This window comes from Corvus moneduloides, chromosome 6, assembly GCF_009650955.1.
Source record: "Corvus moneduloides isolate bCorMon1 chromosome 6, bCorMon1.pri, whole genome shotgun sequence".
NCBI classification, from domain to species: domain Eukaryota; kingdom Metazoa; phylum Chordata; class Aves; order Passeriformes; family Corvidae; genus Corvus; species Corvus moneduloides.
In genome coordinates, this window is record NC_045481.1 from 44,621,414 (window position 1) to 44,640,817 (window position 19,404).

General features: G+C 37.3%; 1 long non-coding RNA gene across 2 annotated transcripts; it reads left to right on the forward strand.

Annotated features, from left to right (window-relative positions):
* The first annotated feature begins 1,119 nt into the window (after positions 1-1,119).
* LOC116446049 lies at positions 1,120-19,368 on the forward strand. 2 transcript variants are annotated; one of them, XR_004241013.1, is made up of 5 exons: positions 1,120-4,452; positions 8,863-15,141; positions 16,013-16,100; positions 17,406-17,563; positions 18,491-19,368. It is a non-coding gene; the product is annotated as an uncharacterized LOC116446049 (long non-coding RNA). The 2 variants fall into 2 exon arrangements; XR_004241012.1 differs by having other exon boundaries at positions 8,863-16,100.
* Positions 19,369-19,404: the final 36 nt, after the last annotated feature.

The following is a 19,404-nucleotide window of genomic DNA, read 5'->3' on the forward strand; positions in this document are numbered from 1 at the left end:
CATTGTGGTGCAAGGCAAAATAGCATCTGGAATTTTTGCCTGTTTCTGGTCCTCAAGGCTCAAGTCTGGTTGGCTCCTGTCTTTCCTTTGCATATTCTGATTCCAGTTCAGGACAGTTAGGAAGGGGTCTTCTCCTAAGGCCACCTGAACCCAAACTGCCAAGTGGGACTGCACCAATTAATACCTGGGAAGCTGATTAATTAGTATTTGAGCCTTCTTCCCATGTGCAGTGTACATAAAGGAACAGGTCTGTGGATTCAAATCTGCCTCTAACATCAGCATTCCCTGCCTATGGAGAGATGTTCTTTGCAACTTAATCTCTTAAAATTCTTGAGTTTTTCAGATATGAATTCCATAGGTATGTGCAAGATGAGTTACAGAAATTCAGGTTTTTCATGAAAGATGTTTCTGAAAGGCACTGGAATTTTGTAAACAGGATTTTTAAGGTTGCCTATTCGGTAGCCAAAGTGTGTATTGAGAGCAGCAAGGCTTACTCTGGAAGTGTGACTTGGGAACATGACACTGTAATCATAGAATCATAGAATATGCTGAGTTGGAAGGGACCCCTCAGGATCATCAAGTCCAACTCCTGGCCCTGCACAGGCCACCCCAAGAGTCACACCATGTGCCTGACAACGTTGTCCAAACACTTCTTGAACTCTGTCAGGCTTGGTGCTGTGACCACTTCCCTGGGGAGCCTGTTCCAATGCCCAGCTACCTCTGGGGAAGGAGCTTTTTCCCAATATCCAACCTAAACCTCCCCTGACAGAGTTTCATGATGTTCCCTCAAGTTCTGTCACTGGTCACCACAGAGAAGAGATCAGTGTCTGTCCCTCCTCTTCCACTCATGAGAAAGTTGTAACTGCAATGAGGTCTCCCCTCAGTCTCCTCCAGGCTGAGCAGACCAAGTGGTCTCAGCTGCTCCTTGTATGGCTTCCCCTCAAGGCCCTTCACCATCCTCATGGCCATCCTTTGGACACTCTCTAACAGCTTTGTATCATTTTTATATTGTGGCACCCAAAACTGCCCCAGCACTCGAGGTGAGGCTGCCCCAGTGCAGAGCAGAGCAGGACAATCCCCTCCCTTGCCCGGCTGGCCATGCTGTGTCTGATGTACCCTGGGGCACGGGTGGCCCTCCTGGCTGCCAGGGCACTGATGGCTCAGATTTAATTTCCATTAATGAGTTGATGGATTGGCAAGGTAGGTGAAAGATTGGTTTTCAGTAAGTACAAGTGGCTCCACATCTGTGGTAGAATGCCACAGCACACAGTTGTTCATTTTGGAACAATCTGATTTATGGTACAGCTGAATTTGCAGTCCAGTTTCAGATGACTTCTTCTTACTTAGAGTAATTCCCAATTATCCTCAGTCAATTTATATAATTCGAGATTAGGTCTTTTTTGACATACGTCCTTGTGACTATTGCCTAACTTCTTCAGGGCCATTTAGAAATAAGAGGGTGCCTCCTGGTGTTGAAAATACTGAATGCCATTGTTACTGTGAAGTATGTTACTGTTTATTGTCATTCTTTAGGAATATTTTTACTTGAAATACAAGCAAAAATCATTCTGCCATTGACAAATTAACTTCACAGTGTTAAATCTGAATAAAATCCTTGCTTTATAAAGCATTATTTATGTAGAAAAATTAGAAAATGTATTGTGTCTCTTTGGGATTTAAAGTAGATTTTAAAGCACGCCTGTTAAAACTTAAAACTTTCTATTCCAGGCTGAGGTAAGAGAGGCAGTTACTATTGTTACTGAGAATCACTAAGACACAGCAATTCTTCAGAGTACAGATGTTTATGAGTCTGACTGCAAGTTATTAGCATTGCACAGTGTAGCAGAGGAATCCAGATGTTCACACAGAAATCATTCCAACCCTCTGGTAATTACATGCTGTAACTGATAGCAAAATTATATGCTAGAGAAAATGAACTAATTTGTACCACGCTAGCATGGAAAGTCACACTTAGTAAGTGTCATATCAAGAATAATAAGGTAGTTCCTTGCACTCACAATCTGAATTTTATCTAGCTATACTGCTACATATCTATATAGTGCTGTTTTATATATAAAATATAATTTTATAAAATTATAAAATATATAAAATATATATTCTATTTAACAGCTGGAAACAAAACAAACAAACCTATGTGAAGATTGCTTTATCCGAAGCAAAACTCTAGATTTATCAATCACAATTAAATAAATGAAATGAGCAGTTACAATGGCATGTTAGGGAGCTACAGTTCGAGATCTCAACAGGTGCTTCCAAAAATTAAGGGTGAAAAAGCAAACATCTTAATGCACAATGATGCTTTTTTTTTTTTTGAGACGTTCCAGTCTGTGATTTTGAAGCTTTATAGGATAGGTGGTACTCTTATGAAAATCTTTATATGCTTGGAATTACAGTTTATTAGATTAAAACTAATCATTAGTTACTCATTCCAAGTTATCTGCCGGCTGGAAGTAGGTACTCAAATACTGTGTATAAACAGTTGTGGCACACAGAACATAAAATCAGTTCATTTAATTCCTGAGTATCGTGACCAAAGTAATTATCTTCAGTCAGGTACAAGAAAAACGAAAATTTTCTCTAGATAATTTGAAATGCTATAGATACAATTTTTTTTTCTTTTTCTAGATAATGTACTGCCAGATATTATATCATAGATTGTTGATTTGCAGCTGCATGTGTTTGTGTTCTTAAGCAGCAACAGGGCAGATGAGCCAAAGGTAATGGAGACACCACCACTTATTATTTCAGTTTATTTTTTAACTGAAAAATTTCTAGACACCCCGGGGACATAAGAGTGATGGAGATGTTTAAATTATTGCAAGTTTTAATACAGATTTCTTTCCATATAAAGCACATTTGGCACAAGCCACTGAATACTTTTGCATTTACCCTCGTTTGCCACCAAGGGACACTGTTTGTCTATAAATGAAGAGCAGCCTTGACGGCTATGGGATTTTCGTGAATCCTGGGATTCTGGATGCCTCAGTAATACTTAGAAAATTATGTGAACTTGAAATGCCATCAAGTTGTTTAAAAAAAACCTGGTTTTTGAGGTCCTAAAGTTACTGCTATTTAGATGGAGTAGCAAGTTTTCATCTAAGCAGCAACAAAATGTTTGAGTTTTAATGTACATAAGTGTTTCTTTACCTAAATATAGCTTCCTCAAAATATTTTTTACATGCTTTATTTCATTATTTAATATTATATTTTTATATGGTATTTCATTTTGATGGAAGTTGAAACACAAAGCCTTTTCATATTAAGCACCATACAAGCACAGATTGCTCTTAACAGCAACAGGTGCTGAGTGTGGACATCTCTCAGCAAATGCTCCAAGTATGGAGCCTGTTTGCTTTTGTTTGTCAGAAGCCATCAGAAGGATAAAATAGATATATTCTAGTTAAAGGTCATGTTCCTCTTTAAAATTCAAATTGTCATTTATTTGCTGTAATGGAAGGGAATAAAAACCTGAGGAGCAGCTTGCTGAAATATGTTCTTTAGTTTTTATTTGCTTGAGCTTTTTTATGTTCTACTCATCTTCACAGCAAGTACAAGAATTAAGACAAATTAAAAGTTTCTAGGGACTATTCTCTTCAGCTTTTGATTTGTCCTTTGGTTCCCTTTTTTCTTCTTCTTCTTTCCTTAGATGAGATGGAATTAAATACAAGTTCAAGACTCATCTTGTAATCTTATAACACTAAGTACAACATACCTTCCTTTTCCTCTTTTTAAGATGGGTTGTTAAGGCTGTGTTACTGGAAAGTAACAATTGTACATATTTTCTAAGTGGTTTAGCTAGCATTCAGTATACTTTCTGCATATAAGGGTTTCTGGTTTCAACAATTGCTAGAAGTAACACCAGAATTAAAAATACCGTTTTCTATAAGAAAAATACATTTATTTCACTTGTGAACCTTTAAATTTGGTATTATATAGATTATGCTATTTCTGAGAACCCTTGTAAGACTCTTTTGGGGTGAAGAAAAGCACATTGACGTTTACCAAAAAGAGGAGAATATTTTCTTCTATTAGGATTTTTTTACACATTTTTCTTCTAATTCAGGTTTCTTAGTATCAATGCAATTGTGCAGTTCATTTGCCCCAAAAACATTTCATTATCTTACTGAATTGATGTGTTTCTAAATCTAATTAGCATGTGTTTATTTTTAACACTAATGATTTCCTTTAATAATACTTAATTGCAGATCATTTTTAAATAAGAGGCAGACTTGTTAGGTAGCAGCAATTTAAAAAAAAAAAGATAAACCCAGTATTTATTGTTTCAAAACTATAGAATAATTTCCTTGTATTTTTAAATGTTTTTTCTCTTTTTTTTTTTTTTTTTCCAACCTGTGTAGCTTACCTTTTGTTTTAGTGGCTACAAATTCCAAGAAACCACGTTAATTGGACAAAATCTCAGTACCTTAAATTGTAAGTAAGACTTTAACAACGTTTAATGGGTACTAATAGCAGTGTGTAGTTGAAAGGACAAACATACAGGACACGTACTTTAAGAAAAACATTATGTTTGTTATGTTAAAAATTATTCATCTGATATTGAGCTAGAAAGATCCACAGTTGATGCAGATTTGTGTCACACAAGCTCAGAATTTCCTGCAGGGGTGTAGATGACTGCATATAATCCATATAATGACAGCATGAAAACTAAGAAGTGGATCTGGAAGCATATCTGAAGGCTCCTAAGTAGAATGCAAATGCTGTATACTAAGATAAAATTTCACTGTCTTGCTGCTGCTTTTGTGCATGAATAATACACACAGAGATGTATACATTAAATTAAATTTGATTCTTTAATGGACTAGGTGTATTTTACCAAATGTAAAATTGATAGAGAGAAGCTCTGGGTCTAGATTTGAATGTGATTAAATTACACAGTAACAAACCTTTTTCTGCAGTAGAAACTGAGCATTCTGCCTGAAAGTAGAACTTAAATTTCAAAACTTACATTTTAAACAAGTTTAAAAAATTTTAATGTTATTTTACATGGTTAGTCATATATACTGTGATTGCTTTCCCAATGGTGATTTTTGCACCAACTGCAGTAATTGTTACAGCAATTGAGTTCATGACATCGAGTGATTAAAAGCCAGTAAAGTAGAAAAAAGAAAAATATACAGTATGCGCTGGTATCAGCTTCATGTATAAAAAACACAGTAATTTTTTTTCCATTAGTTACAGTATTTGAAATATGTTATTTTTAGCCTAAACAAAGCTGAGTGTTGCTTCTGCATTATTCTTACATAAAGAAATTTAAGGATGTCATTCATTCCCTTTATAGAATTTTGGATTAAAACTAGTCATGTGATGACTGAAGGATAATTTTTATTCTTTGAAGGAAGTATTCTACCCCAAATTTAATTTCAGAAAGTTTTTTACTTGAACGAAAAGACCGTATCCCAAAGTCAGACAATAATTAAAGGACATGAGGCAGGATCTGACTGTTGCATGCAGATGGAGTAAGAGTCTTGTTGTTTAACCTTTCCCTGTCTGCACCCATTGAGCAGAACTGATATAGTTTAATTATGGAGTGAGAATACAGTCTTCCACGTGATAAATTAGGAAAAACTCAGAAACAATCTGTTAGAAGCAGAAGCTACTCAGTGTAGAAGAGAAATCCACTCCCTAAAATTCCCAGTATGATTGAGTTTCAGTAGGATTATTACCAGTAAACAAGAAATTAGGGTTAGGACTAGTGACATAAACATGGATTAAATGTAGAAATTAGGAATATAAATTAAAAATAAAATGTAAAATTACTGGGAGGAGTAGAAAAAGAGAAATACATTTTAAGATGAACTTAGAATTCTTGAAAAACTGAATTTCATGTAATACACTCTCATCATCAGATGCATCTTTATTTGAGAACACACAGCAGGGGACAATGCCATAATATAAAGTGTCAAGTTATTAAGTTCAAAAGAGAGATGAGTTCAAATGATGATGGGAAAAAAAATAGGAATTTTGACTAGTCAAGAGGTAGGAAAAGAGTAAATAGGAAATAATAAATAATAAAGAGGGAAAAAATTAATAAAGAGGAAATAATAATAAAGGGGATAAATAATAATAATAAAGAGAAAAAAATCACAGGGAAAATTTAAAAGAAATAATACAGAGAATTAGAATGCAATCCACTCCATGAGATATTTACACAAAAATTGAAAGCTGCTATGAGCTGCCCTCTCTATTAGTTAGGTTTGGAGTTAATCCCTGCTTGATTAGACCAGGTGTCATCAAATTTAGTCAACTATGCTTAAGGTTCTTTGGGATTAATATTTCCCTTTCAATGTAGAGATTGTAAAAAATTGTAGCTCATTCTGACAGGAAACCCCTTCTCTTTTTGCACTACATGGTCCATTTGAAAAGCTGACATACCTGGACAGAAAAAGAAAAGGGTAAATGTCAAAAGGGCCCAAGTTTTACTAAAAAGCAGAATGCAGAGGAACATGAAAGGAAATGGAGATATGAGAGACACACCTCAGGAAGAGTGTCAGCTGGAATAGAGTAGCAAGATTTGAGAAGCAGCTTCTAATTCTGTATTAGTTCTGCACTGGTTTGAGGCAAGGGGAGGCGAAAAGAAAGATGTGAATTAAATTGTGAACCATTGGCTACCACTATTTGTTCATATCATACAGCTATGAAAAAGCTTTATACTATTCTAGGGAACATTAGAAAGTATATTTTTAGTAGAGAAAGGAAGATGTTTGTAGTATTTTATAAAATGCTGGTAAATCTCCATTTGGAGTACTGTGTACAGTTCTGGTCATCTGTGCTCACAAAAAAGAAACTTGATTTGGAACAGATGCAGTCCTCAGAATCTCCTGGGACAAATGAGAGAATGGAATATGTGTCTTTAATGGAGAGAACAGAGGAGTTTGATTTAGTCTAGGCAAATTAAGTCTGAGAAAATATATGCTTCCTCTTTATAACTGAATTCAGGAGATCGATATTGAAGAGGACTAGAAGCTGTTAAAAGGTTACATATCACTTAAATTTAGAATGGAAAGTATGTTTTCTTAACTGTTCAAGGAGTAAGGTTCTGAAATGTTCTTCCAGAGAGGATAGTGTGAGCCAGGAACCTAAACTATTTAAAAATTGAGCTTCAAAAATTGTGTAATTAAAACAGATTTCCTGGAGACAATAAATCTCTGGTATAAAGTTTGGGTATCTATACATATTGGTATATTCAGGGGATTCTGAAAGGAAAGACAGTAGATTATACCATTTTTCCTTGCATGAATCTCATACTTCAGGACTTTTACTAGTCACCCATGGCATCCAAAAAAATACTTCTCCTCATTGATATGTCATTCTTAGAACCACTAAGTACTGAACACTAACAGATGCTGAGGCAAAATGCAGGTAGTGTGTGTTCACCTTCCTGGTGAATAGTCCTGTTGAATAGTTGAATAGTCCTGTTTAAATGCTTAAGCTTGAATTGGCCAAACGCTCTTCTGGATCATGAAAGAATTTTCAACTACAAAATAGGAGTGTTTTTTTTGTTTGTTTCTTTCTGTTTTGTTTTGTTTTCTTTGATGATTCTCTGTGAGGATTATCTTTTTTTAATGTTCTGCCAATTTAAAGTCTTAATTGATGCTGATGCTCTCACTTTCCGATTCTTTCTGTGGCATGGTACTGGTTTTAATCTCTTGATTCATGTGTGAAATAGACAAAAAAGTGCTGGCAAGTGTTTGGGGAATATGAAGCCAGAGTTCTGTGCTTTGTTCCAAATGGAGACAGATGTTGCTTATTGTCAATAAGGGACTGGGTTTGAAGGTGAAACCCTGTGTGCCTGAATTCCACAGCAGTGAACTGCAGAGTACCTGGGCAAGCAGAACAGAAGAGCTCTGGTTATTGTAATAAGATCTATTGTAATCTACACTCTGCTTGTTGCCAGATGAGTCCATAGCAATGAGGGAAATGTGATGCCAAAGCAGGAATTCCAACCAGTGAGCAAGGAGCAGCAGGGGATGTAACCAGGCACGGATCTATCTGTGAAGCAGCTTGGGAAGGAGCAGGGTCTGAGCTTAATGCAGCTCTGGAGTGAAGGGAGGAGGCCACCAGCAAGGCTTCCTCAGGCTCTTTCTCACACAAGTCTGACCCAAGGCTGCAGGGATGCCTTTTCAGAGTGGGCTTCTGGCACAGGCAGCCAGGCCCCAGGAGGAGGGAAGGAAGTTTCAGGGTCTGTTGATGCCTTGGAGTCCTGAGAGTATGGTCAGAACCACAGGTTTGTTGTGCTGCTCCAGCTTCTGCTGATGGGGCTGAAACATGTAAAGCAGTTGCACTTTTTTCTCCTTCTCTAATAAACAGCTCATCCCTATTTTATACTTCTAACTACCTGTTTTATTAGGCTTTGTATTTAGTTCAGAGTTTATTTTCTTTTTTGTTGTTGTTTGAAGGGTTGGGGGGCAGGGTGTTGCATCCTGGCTTGATAGTTTTACCCTTTTGTCAGTGACCCTAGTCAGTTTTTTCATTCTCCACTCAAAGGGAGCTCAGGATAGTCCCTTTCAGTATTTTTAATCTAGAAAGTTTCTCCTTTAACTGTTGTTTTAATATAGCCCCACATTGGCCAGCTTCTGTTACCTGCAGTATCTGATTCTTTCTCACAACCTGTTGTGTTAACCCTGGCCAGGTCTGGCCTTCTGTATACATACCTTTGTAATTAATATTGCTGAAAGTGATGAATTTTGTACTTGATATAAAATTATTATATTCATCTCATTCTATTATACTGCACTATTAGGGGGAGCAGTCATTTCTTACTGAATGACAAAACTCTCATTTAATCCCCATGTTTAGGTGATTTTGGTTTATGTTTTTCAGTTGCAGGAATAAGCAAAAAAAGGGAAAGAAAGGATTACCATGGCTGCTGTAGTGACAGTTCTGTGTGTGTTTGGTACTCTGGGTGTGTCTGTGTTTGTGTTCCTGCAGTAAAGCCGTGGTAAGTCAGCTCATCCTTTAGAGCTCCTTGTGATCAGTTGATCTTTACCCAAATGCTCTTCATTCCATCTGTTGCAGTGTGGCAACCTGCTGTGGCGTATTTTATGCTGTTCATTCATTATGGTGCTTTTTTACAATCACAGTCAATGACTAATTAAGCTCTGTCAGGCCTTCTGAGAGGTGCTAATAAGTTTAAAAATTTATTTGTTATTTGCACACAACAGACAGGGGTTTGTGGCTAAGGAGCCAAGGAGGCACTTTAAAGAACTGAGTTCCCTTTTGCACTGTGTCACTGCTTCTGGGCTGGTCTTGAGATACTCACTGAATTTCCATGGCTTTGACTCAGGAAAATATTTGAGTGAATGCTGAATAATAAAGTCAGTCATGTTGTCAAGGGCCTTCTTGAGTTAGGACTCTCTGAAGTGGGCAAACAGGCCCCTACCTCCACCTAGTTTTCCATTTATGAATCTGTAACTCGTCCAAAGTCTCTCCATTTACTTCAGCAAGCTCTGAGTTGGGCCTTTAAAAGAATAAGGAATACCAGATCCTGACCAGGTACCTTGCAGAAAGGCACCTGAGCCCAGCTGGGGTCTCAACTAGAATATAAATTATATGTTTGGAAAAAGGTGTGTAGTTAATTTGCAAAACCCAGTAGCTATCCTGTAACTACGTGCCAAAATAATGCTTTCATAAATCTTCATTACAGAGTGGGTATTTGCCATTCAGTATTACCCACTTCAGAGACCAAATGTGACTCATTATTAAATTACTTCAATCTGTGCTGATGTAGAAGCACCCCTGACACATCTCTTTGTGAGCCATTTCTTCAGAGTAATTGCATTAGTAATAGCCGATTACACAGCAATCTTATGTTCCTACAAAATTAAGGTAATTACTGTAGCTAAAAACACATCCCTCTGTATTCTGTCCTAGCAAGGAAGCTGGTAAAAGGCAGTGTAATGCTTCAATTCTTTGTAACAAGAGAAACATTAGGGTATAATTACATTATTGATGCGGCGTAGGAGAAGTTTTCATATTTGAAAGGAGCATGGAAACAAAATAAGAGTTTGAAGCTATAAAATCTTAGTATATAAAGGGAAAAAAAAAGATCGTTTGCATTTAGATGCCTTAACAAGTATGGAGGAAAAGTATTTGAAATACCTGAATGAGTTTGTGTTCTGTACTTTGAAAATATTACGTCTGTCTTTGAAGTAGATTTTATTATGCAAAAGTGCATTTTTCTTTGAACCAGGTTCCAGAGAAACTGATAAGGTTATACTTTTATAGAAACTAAATAGGTATTAATTCTTTAATTTAATTGCAAACCTCCTGAATGGTAGGGTCAGATTCTAATTAGACTGCATGCTATAGAATTTGATTTGTATTTAATTTTCACCTCTCTTTATGTCTTTGAGGGAAACTTGACATTTCACATTTTCTTTAATACAATATTAGAAGTTTAATATAACAGCTGAGGGAGAACAGACAGGACATTCCTTGTAAATGTAGCTAAGTAATTAAAACTTGAATATTCTAGAAGAGATATTGAAAAATTAATCTCTTCAGAGACATTATGCAGTGGCAAAATTCATAGACAGAGGATACCACTAGGTCATGAGAGTGGCAGCTCGTGTTTGGGTGGGGGCTGATGAGAGTCTGTTGCATGATAGAAGTTCTCCTTGCAGATTTTCTTTCTGTTGGATCAAAGTGCTGTGGTTGAATTGCTGATGGTCCTCAAGTAGAGAAGAAATGTTCAGTTCTTGCAATGTATGATATGCAAAACTCATGAAATTAACACGGTGCTCAAAACTGTTTTGATTACAAAGACAAATCCCAGAAGCTAAATATGGATTGTTCAACTGACACAGCAGAATATGAGAATGTGTCAGGTTAAATTAAATTCCTTTTATGTAAGTATCTTAGCAACTCTGCTATATATTTTGCATTTATTAGGAATATTCATGGTGAATGAAGGGGCTCTTTTAAAACTTTTACAAATTAGAAATCTTACGGGATCAGAGTAACAACTTCAGAAACGTTTTTTGGAGGAAGAGAAATTCTGGAAGAAAATACTGTGTTTTTCTGTTACACACCAACAGCACTGGGGACAATGGACAGCATCCACAGCAGGAAGCTATCCAAAGCCACATTTTTAAAGATAATGTGATAACTTGCACAGGCTGTGTTGTAAAAGATATTTGTCATCTGTTGTGTTGTGGGATACAATGTTTACATGGAGACGCCTCACTCACTTCAGCAGCCAAGCATGTGGGAGTGATAGGCCCAGGAACAGAGAGAAGCTTCATACAATCATGGTGTTGAATGAATATTGTTGCATCATAGGACAGGTTTTGGAAGGAAGTGCTTTGAGGACAGCAAAGACATGTTTATCTGATATTTTGAATACTGGTACTTCCCACAGACAATTTTGGAAATGATAAGGGGAACTGTAAGCTTTTCATTTACTTATACTGTCTCATGCATAATGTAAGGAGAAGAAAAGATGAGTCATATTAGTAAGCCTTTAGCTTTCATAACTCTCAGATGTAACTTTGATGAGGTAAAATGAAGTTTCATCCTGGAACAAATTGATTTAACACTTTCAGGTCTTCAAAGAAACTTACACTGTGATTTCACAGTAGTTACATTCAGTTGACTTTTTAAATTATTAATTTTCAGCATTAGGAGAGGTCTGCAGCAAACAGCAGGGAAACTTTGTTTAATTAAAAGCAGCTCATGTATGTATATTGTTCTATTAATCTTTTGATGTTCAGAATGTTCATTGGTATTGAACTCAGGTTGTTTTAGTCTAAAGCCCAAATCAGAAAAAAACCAAAAATGCATGTATTTCCTGGGCATTCTGCAGAGAGCAATGCTTGGTATCTGTGATTAATTTTCCTAACCTATTATTGCTGCACTGAGAATAAGAACTTTCCTCTGACATAAGCAGGTGTTGGGTTTGGGTCCTACATCTGTACAGCAGCTGCTGCAGATGTACAGCTGTTTATTTTACAAGCCTGGATTATTGTTCCTGCTAAGCCTTGAAAACATCTACTTATCTAGTCCCATAGCAGGAGATGAAACCCAAAACATTCTGTGATTCTATGATACTTACACTACTTCACCTTAGCTAGTCAGGGCTGTTTCTGTTCTCTGCTGTTGCAGTTCTTTTGGGTGTGGGAAATGCATTAAACTGTTTTCAGCCTTTTCTCTACTTCAGATATACAGAAAATCACAAAACTTCTAACTTGGTGGGGTTTTTTTTCCAACAAATAATTGAATTCTTAGAATACCAATGGTTTTGGAAAGAGAACAGCACAGTGTTCTTAGTGAATTATGCTCTTAGAGGACCCAGATTGGCACTGGCAGCAGAGACAGAATAATTCTGACCACTTTGAAAAATCCTGACCTCCCTCTGTTATCCTGTAGATTTAAATCAGCATACCAAACCAAGGAATGGATTCTCTTGGGTGTGAATAATCCCATGTAGTTAGAATAATTTACACCCTCAGAAGAGTATTTTACTTTTAAAGTGATAAAAAGCAGTGGATCTGTAGCTAGTATACTGGTAAATTATGTAGAGTTTTTCTTTTGAAATTGCTTTTGAAAAGCAAAACTCCTCTAGAATAAGCCTGTAATATTGTCCATCACTATCAGAGGCACATCTTCTGCCATCTAGTATAATGGGAGTAAGAAACAAACAATTCAGGAAAACTATTCCATCAGCACAGCACCCAGTTCAAGGCAACAGGTGTTAGACTACCTGCTGTTGGACTGCACTAGTTTTCTGCCAGCACAGAGGATTCAAAAGTGTGGAGAAGATATAACTTGCTGCAATTCCATAAAGTTTTTCTGACACCTGGGGGACAACTGTGGAAGAATCATTTACTCCTTATCCTGGCATTTACTGTTCCAGTGAGAAAGAAGCAGCTGGAATATGGCATTATTAACATCTTAATTCTAGCCAAAGATTCTCCTGCTTTGATGAATAATCCCATGGCTGGTTAAATTCACCTCAGGATTAATGTGTATCTGTCTTCAAAGTATTTTGATTCCAAGTTGAACCGCTCCAAGATCATTGTAGTAATGTCTTAATCTAGAATAAAACTTCTTAGGCAAGCCTGGCCTTTGAAAAACCAGAGGATATCTAGTATTACAGGGATGACTCCTGGATCATCACTCACTCCTTTAAATTGTCCCTGAGATATTGTACATAAATCTTAAAAGTCAACAGTAGGTCAGATATAATCCATGGTCTCCAGAGCAAATGCCACCTGAATAATATCTGGAGTAGGTGTAGCATTCTCTGTTCTTTAAGTGACTTATTAATTCAAATGTCTTGGTTTCAAGGATATTTGTAGAGGGGCTGCCCACTCAGTGACATTCTGTTTTCAAGCAGCAGCAAACTTCACATTCCACTCAATCGTTACTCACAAGCACTTGTCTTTTTTCAGTTATTGTAATAATATAAGAATCTTCTTAATATAAGAAGAAGATTGCATGCCACGTAGGCTCCTCTAAGAAGTGTCAGTAAAAAATAAACTACCTATTCTCTACATAGCCTTAAAAATCCTCAGAACTGGTGTTTAAAACCCTGCAATAAGGTGCATAGTTCTGTTTCCTGGTAAAAGAACAGGTAATTATGTTTGTCTGTTTCTGAAAGCTTGACTACAAGCAGAAACATAAGATAAAAGGTAGGGTTTAGCTGCATGCTAATGGTAATCTTACCATTCTAACACATCTGCTGCCATTCCCTTCTGTCATTCAAATACTGGCCAAGTGTTTAACCTGTAAAATAGTTGAAGATCATAAAATTTATAAATCTCATTTCAGTTGGTCACGGTCCTTTCCAGCCCTCTGTCTCTCACTGTTTGTGTGCAGATTTGTTCGTAAAAATTAGGTATAAAATACTAACCTACTATTGTGATTGACGCTAGAAAATTATGTGCCAGGCTCTGTTATATCAGGGTAATTAATGATAGGTGACTCCAGGAGATCTGGAAATAATCTGTACCTGAAAGAAAAAGAATCACAACACAGAAGTTGACTAACTGTCAAGCATCCTCAGAAGGTGGTGCTAACATGTGATCATCTTCTTTGGCCCTTTCTTCTACTACAGCAAAGAATGGGCTATAGGAAGGGGTTTTTTGAAAAAGGTCTCCTTTCTTAACTGATTCCATTTATTACCTGTGCAGTTTTCTGTCACATTATCATTTTCAGTTTCTGTAAGTTCAAGTTCTATCTGCATTCATTGCAGCCATAATTTATGTTTATATTGTCCCCTAGCTTGTTATATAAAAATACATTCTTCCACTTTTTTTATTTCTATTCCTGTTTCGGGACTTTGATAGTTTGATTGCAAAAGCAATGCCTGTATGCATTTCAGTGATTACTCAAATGGTGGAATTCATTTGCAAAGTAGCTTGTTCCTGTTAAAAGTCACCCCATTGTTCACATAGGACCAATAAAGGTAATTGTGCTGTTATTGTTATGATTTCTAGATTTAATAATGATGAGAAGAAAAAAACCCAAGAAGTTATTTAACATATTGATCTTACATAACTCTTAAAATTGAAGTGTGTTTTAACCACAAAAGAATAATTGCTCTTTGTATAACTATATATGCGATATATATGTATAACTATATATGAGTTATATTAAAATATGCTTTGTTCAGTGTTTCCCAGGGGATCTCATCCACTAATTCTTTAAACAGCTGGAATTCACTGTTAAGTTCGGGATCCTGACTTTACTGTTTGCCAGGCCTGTGTTCCTCAAGATCACAACTAGAGCCTGCTGACTACAGCCCAAGCTGCCTCCACTGAGCTCATCTCCATTTGTGAGCACCAGGTCGACTTCTCCTCTGGTTGGTTCATCCAATGCCTGGAGCAGGAAATTGTCCATTACATGCTCCAGGAGTCTTGTGGATTGCTTACAGGCAGCTGTACAGCAGAAAGGCATCAGTTAAATCAGCAATGAGCAGGCATTGCACAACTTCTTCTCTGTTGTAGATTGTAGAAAATCTACACCTCCAAAGAGGTGTGTGGACTATCACCTGGCATTCCTTCCTGCCCAGAATGGGATTAAATTTAGCAGGTGGATCTCACCTCTCTGTGCTGACTGTGACCTGCATTCTGGACAAGAACCTAAACACTGGTTGAGGTAGAACACATTTATTCTTTGCACAAGTTTCTGTTGTTTACTGAGGATCAGATTATGCACACTATGTTTAATGTTTTGATCAAATGTTTACTTTTTGTTTGAGGGGATAAATTAAAAGTTCTGGTTTAGGACATAGCTGAAATAACTCTGCAACAGAGGGGTACCCCAGGTAAGCACAGACTACTAAACACTGCACTTGTTATGGAGATCAAAGGGATACATTACCCTAAACTGGGTTCTTCCACCCAGTGTGCAAGAAATCAATCCACACCTGGGGTCGAAGTGTGTGTGATTTATTTACAGCTCTGCACAGAAAGAGGAGTTAGGTGGCAAATCCACAAAGCTACACACGAGGCACACAGAAGCAGGCACCCTTAGGGGTTACAATCTTTTAAGGTACTAGCATATCTCACTTGAGTCACTGTTTGGCTATGTTCCTATTGGCTCATCCTTTCCCTACTTCAGTTTCAAGGCATCAGATTCCAAGAAGTCACGGCATGTGTTCAGTCTTTTGACTGAAAAGTCTATGATCTTTTTGTGGTCAGGGGGGTGCCTGAACAAGGAGTGTGGTTTTTTACTATTATAATGAGCAAAAGTTCACTGCCAGGGCAAGTTCTCACCACAGAACCAGTCAAAACTGGAGAGCTGTAACTCATCACAAAGCATCCTGGATAAGAAGGGTATTACCTATTTTTGGTTTCCCCTTTCAAGGGTCTAGGCCATCAGTTTTGTCTCCTACATTCCTGTGGTTTTTGCTTCCATAATTTAATTGCTATGTTCTTTAGCTTCTTTTTGGAAGTTTGCTCCTGTTATTCAGCAGCACCCCTCCCATAAGTGACTACTTTAAGGTATCCCTTTGCTTTATTTACAGACTCCTGTGCTGCACCAATGTGGATCACACTGAGAATGCAGGGGAATTACCTGTTTTCCCATGTGTTTCAAGGATGATGCATGCTGAGGTACAAGGTGACACTGCGCAGTGATAGAACACTTGTAAATAGTGAAAATGGGATCACTTTCTATGTCTTAAGCTCAGCAAGTGAAACTTAGCACAGCTTACATTTTTGTTTCTCTGTTAGCAGGCCTGGCAACAGAGAAAATACCAAAGGTGAGGGAAATACAGGAGTATCTTCCTCCCAAACTTTCCACAAAAGTGTTGTCTAGTGGAAGTTCTGAAAATGAAGAGTAGAACTTTTTTTTCTTTCCTGTCTTTTCTTCAGCAAACTGCAGTGATCTGTAATAGCTTGTCCAAACAAGCTCCCATAGGTCATTTCAGTCACGGCTTTGATAATTTATTAAAAATTTAATCTCATTTAAATCCATCCCACACACTAATGATAACCTAATTATTACATGGAATTGGCAGGACTTTCCTCAGTACCCACTCATAAATTCTTCTTTAGGTTAGTCCTCTTTTGATACTCTTAATGCTGGATTGAAAGGGGGCTGATTATGTTACTGTGATGAATACAGAGGGAACATCAGATGAGTTATGACAAAGGAAGACACAACTTTTTAAATTGGTTTCTGTGAACTAGCTGTTTCACAGCATCTCTATTGGGATGAGCATTTCAGGACAATAAGAACTCTAATAACATAATGTAGCACAATACCAATGTATTCACTGCACAGAAGAAAGATGTGGCATTTACTCATACAGAATATGCTTTTATAAGGGAAGAGCCGAGGGCACCCACATCCCCTTTAATGTCTGTCAGAATTGTTGCATCTTGAATGCACTCCACAGAGCTGTTGTTCAATTTAGCCTTTTCCAGGTAGCCTAATTTGAGTATGTATAGACACAGTGAGGAATAACATTTATGTTAAAGGAGAGGCTGCTACCTGAGCAGTTGCACACAGACCACCACAGACTTCACCGGCTGTGACCTGAGTCCCTTTGCAGTGAGAGCTCCATGGGTGTCCCTTTGGACTTGGTCTCACACACCTTCACTCTCAGGTGCCCTTCCTCCTACAGATTTGACCCTGGGTCCCCAGTAGCAGAATCTCAGGCACTGGATTTATAAAACTAAATAATTTAATGGTGCGGTACAGCAGCAGGTCAGCTCCAGTTGGGTGCCTCTGTAGAGGGACCCAGAACAAAGCAGTTATTAAGACAATTATACCCTTCTAACTCATGTTATACCCTTATAATCCACCCCTCATCTGCTCTTCAAGCACTTTGCATGTACATCTTGGTCGAATGGTAATTTTTGGTCTGGGGTCTTTTAATACCTTTTTGGATTTTTTTCCCTGTATTCATGCAGGCAGGTTCATACCCTGTTCTTGTCGTGTCAAGTTGCAGCTTCTGCTGATGGTTATAGCCTCCTTATCTTCTTGTTTGTGCTTCTGCTGCACCTGGTAGAGCATTGGAAATTAAAAATGCCCTGGACTCAAGATAGACATTACTTAGCACAGCCAAAATGTAAGTATGTTGCCAATTTCCTTATACTCAAGACAAAACACAGCACTGTACCAGATAGTGGGAAAATTAGTAAGAAGATGAACTCTATTCCAGCTGAAAACATATCTAGATGTGAGCTCACAGTTTGCAGCTTAAGTTTTCAGCAAATCCAACTATTCCTGGTGAGCAGGTAAAGTTAAGCAGAGAACATACTAAATCACGCAGTATTATAAATCTATGTAACTCATTCTACTTAAAACGTACTTATGCTCAACATTTTTTATTTCTCAACATGTAGGCAGCTCTGTCTTATTAACAGGCAAAGGGATCATATAAGCTCGCTGTTAATAATAGCAAAGGACTGAACTTGGTGGGCTAAGAAGTTTTTGTATGGTCCCATCCCTGAAAATAAACCTGTGCTGTGCAATTCTGCATGCCCATTGCCCAGTACTAATGTCTGACTCTGCCTTGGCCTATCTAAAAGATGCTTATTCTTACTGCAGCTGGCACTCTTGAGGACTAGAGGTCCTTGTTCTGAGAACCAGTCACAGAGTTCAAATTCACGCGCTGGACTACCCCACAGGTAGTCTAGTTTTTCCCTGTTTATGGGCTTGAAGGCCACTGCATGGTTACCTCTTTTACAGGAAGAGGTGTGGTAAACCTTAGAATGGTTAAAACTGTGATCTTTAAATGGCTCAATGAAGTCACAAGAGAAAAAAAGTTACAAAATTATAATTAAAACTTAAATATATTGTTGAAGAGAAACAGCATATGTGAGATTTTTAAGGAGATGAGGAGAAAAAAGAAAGCCTTGTGACAAAGCAGACTAAATGCTGTCCTGTTAAATGCTTAAGTGAGAATCTCTTTGTACCAAGACAACAGAAAATTGCTGTGGGTCAAGGTAGAGTGATTTACTTTTTTTTTCCACTGGCTTGCTACCTTCTGCAGAGATGACAAGCATAAAAGTCACATCATTACAAAGTCAGTTTCTTCAGACTAAACGAACTCCTTCACGAATGGGCAGTGATTTATGAGTGGAGTCCTTCTGGTGAAGGGTGTGTGAAGAGCATTCGCTAACCATGGATTAGACAGCCAGAAGATAAGTGAACTATTACTCACATGATTCAATGATCTAAATATCACAGGCAATTGATGCAATCATTCTTCTTTATTTGGTCAAGGATAAAAGGCCTGATTCTAATGCTTTTAACCGAGGTAATATCTAGCTGTGGAAATAGTGCCTGGACTTTACATGGGATGACTTAGAAGTCTGGACTCAGAAGTGATGGTAAAATTTAAATTAATAATTTTCCTTTTCTTCCACACAAAACAGCCTGTGTAAAATGCTATGCTGTAAAGCCTGTCATGGCTAGCAGGGTTTAAGTGGAACACAAGAAGAATTACTGATCCATTGTGAAAAATGTGCAATGAATTTTAAATTACATTGCAATAATGTTCTTCAAGTATATCTTAGAGTAAGTGAAACCTTGTAATGAAATTGCTTGCCCACGTAATAATTGCTGAGCTCTATGATTAGAAATTGAAGTGTCACTTTGCATATGCCATAGCCTTCATTCTGCATGAATATAACACACATCCATCATCTGAAATATTTTTTTCCTGCAATTTTAACACCAGTGTGTTCCTCGGAGACCACAGACATATGCTATGTTTTAGAACAGTGTTCTAAATCAGCAATGTTTCTGTTGATTTATGCGAATGATCAGACAATTGATTTATGCCTGGGACTGATGCGCTCCAAGCCCAAGTATCCAAATTTATTACACTCTGAATCAATAGATTTGCCTTACAGAAAATAAATATATATAAATAAATACATATCATATATATATATATATATA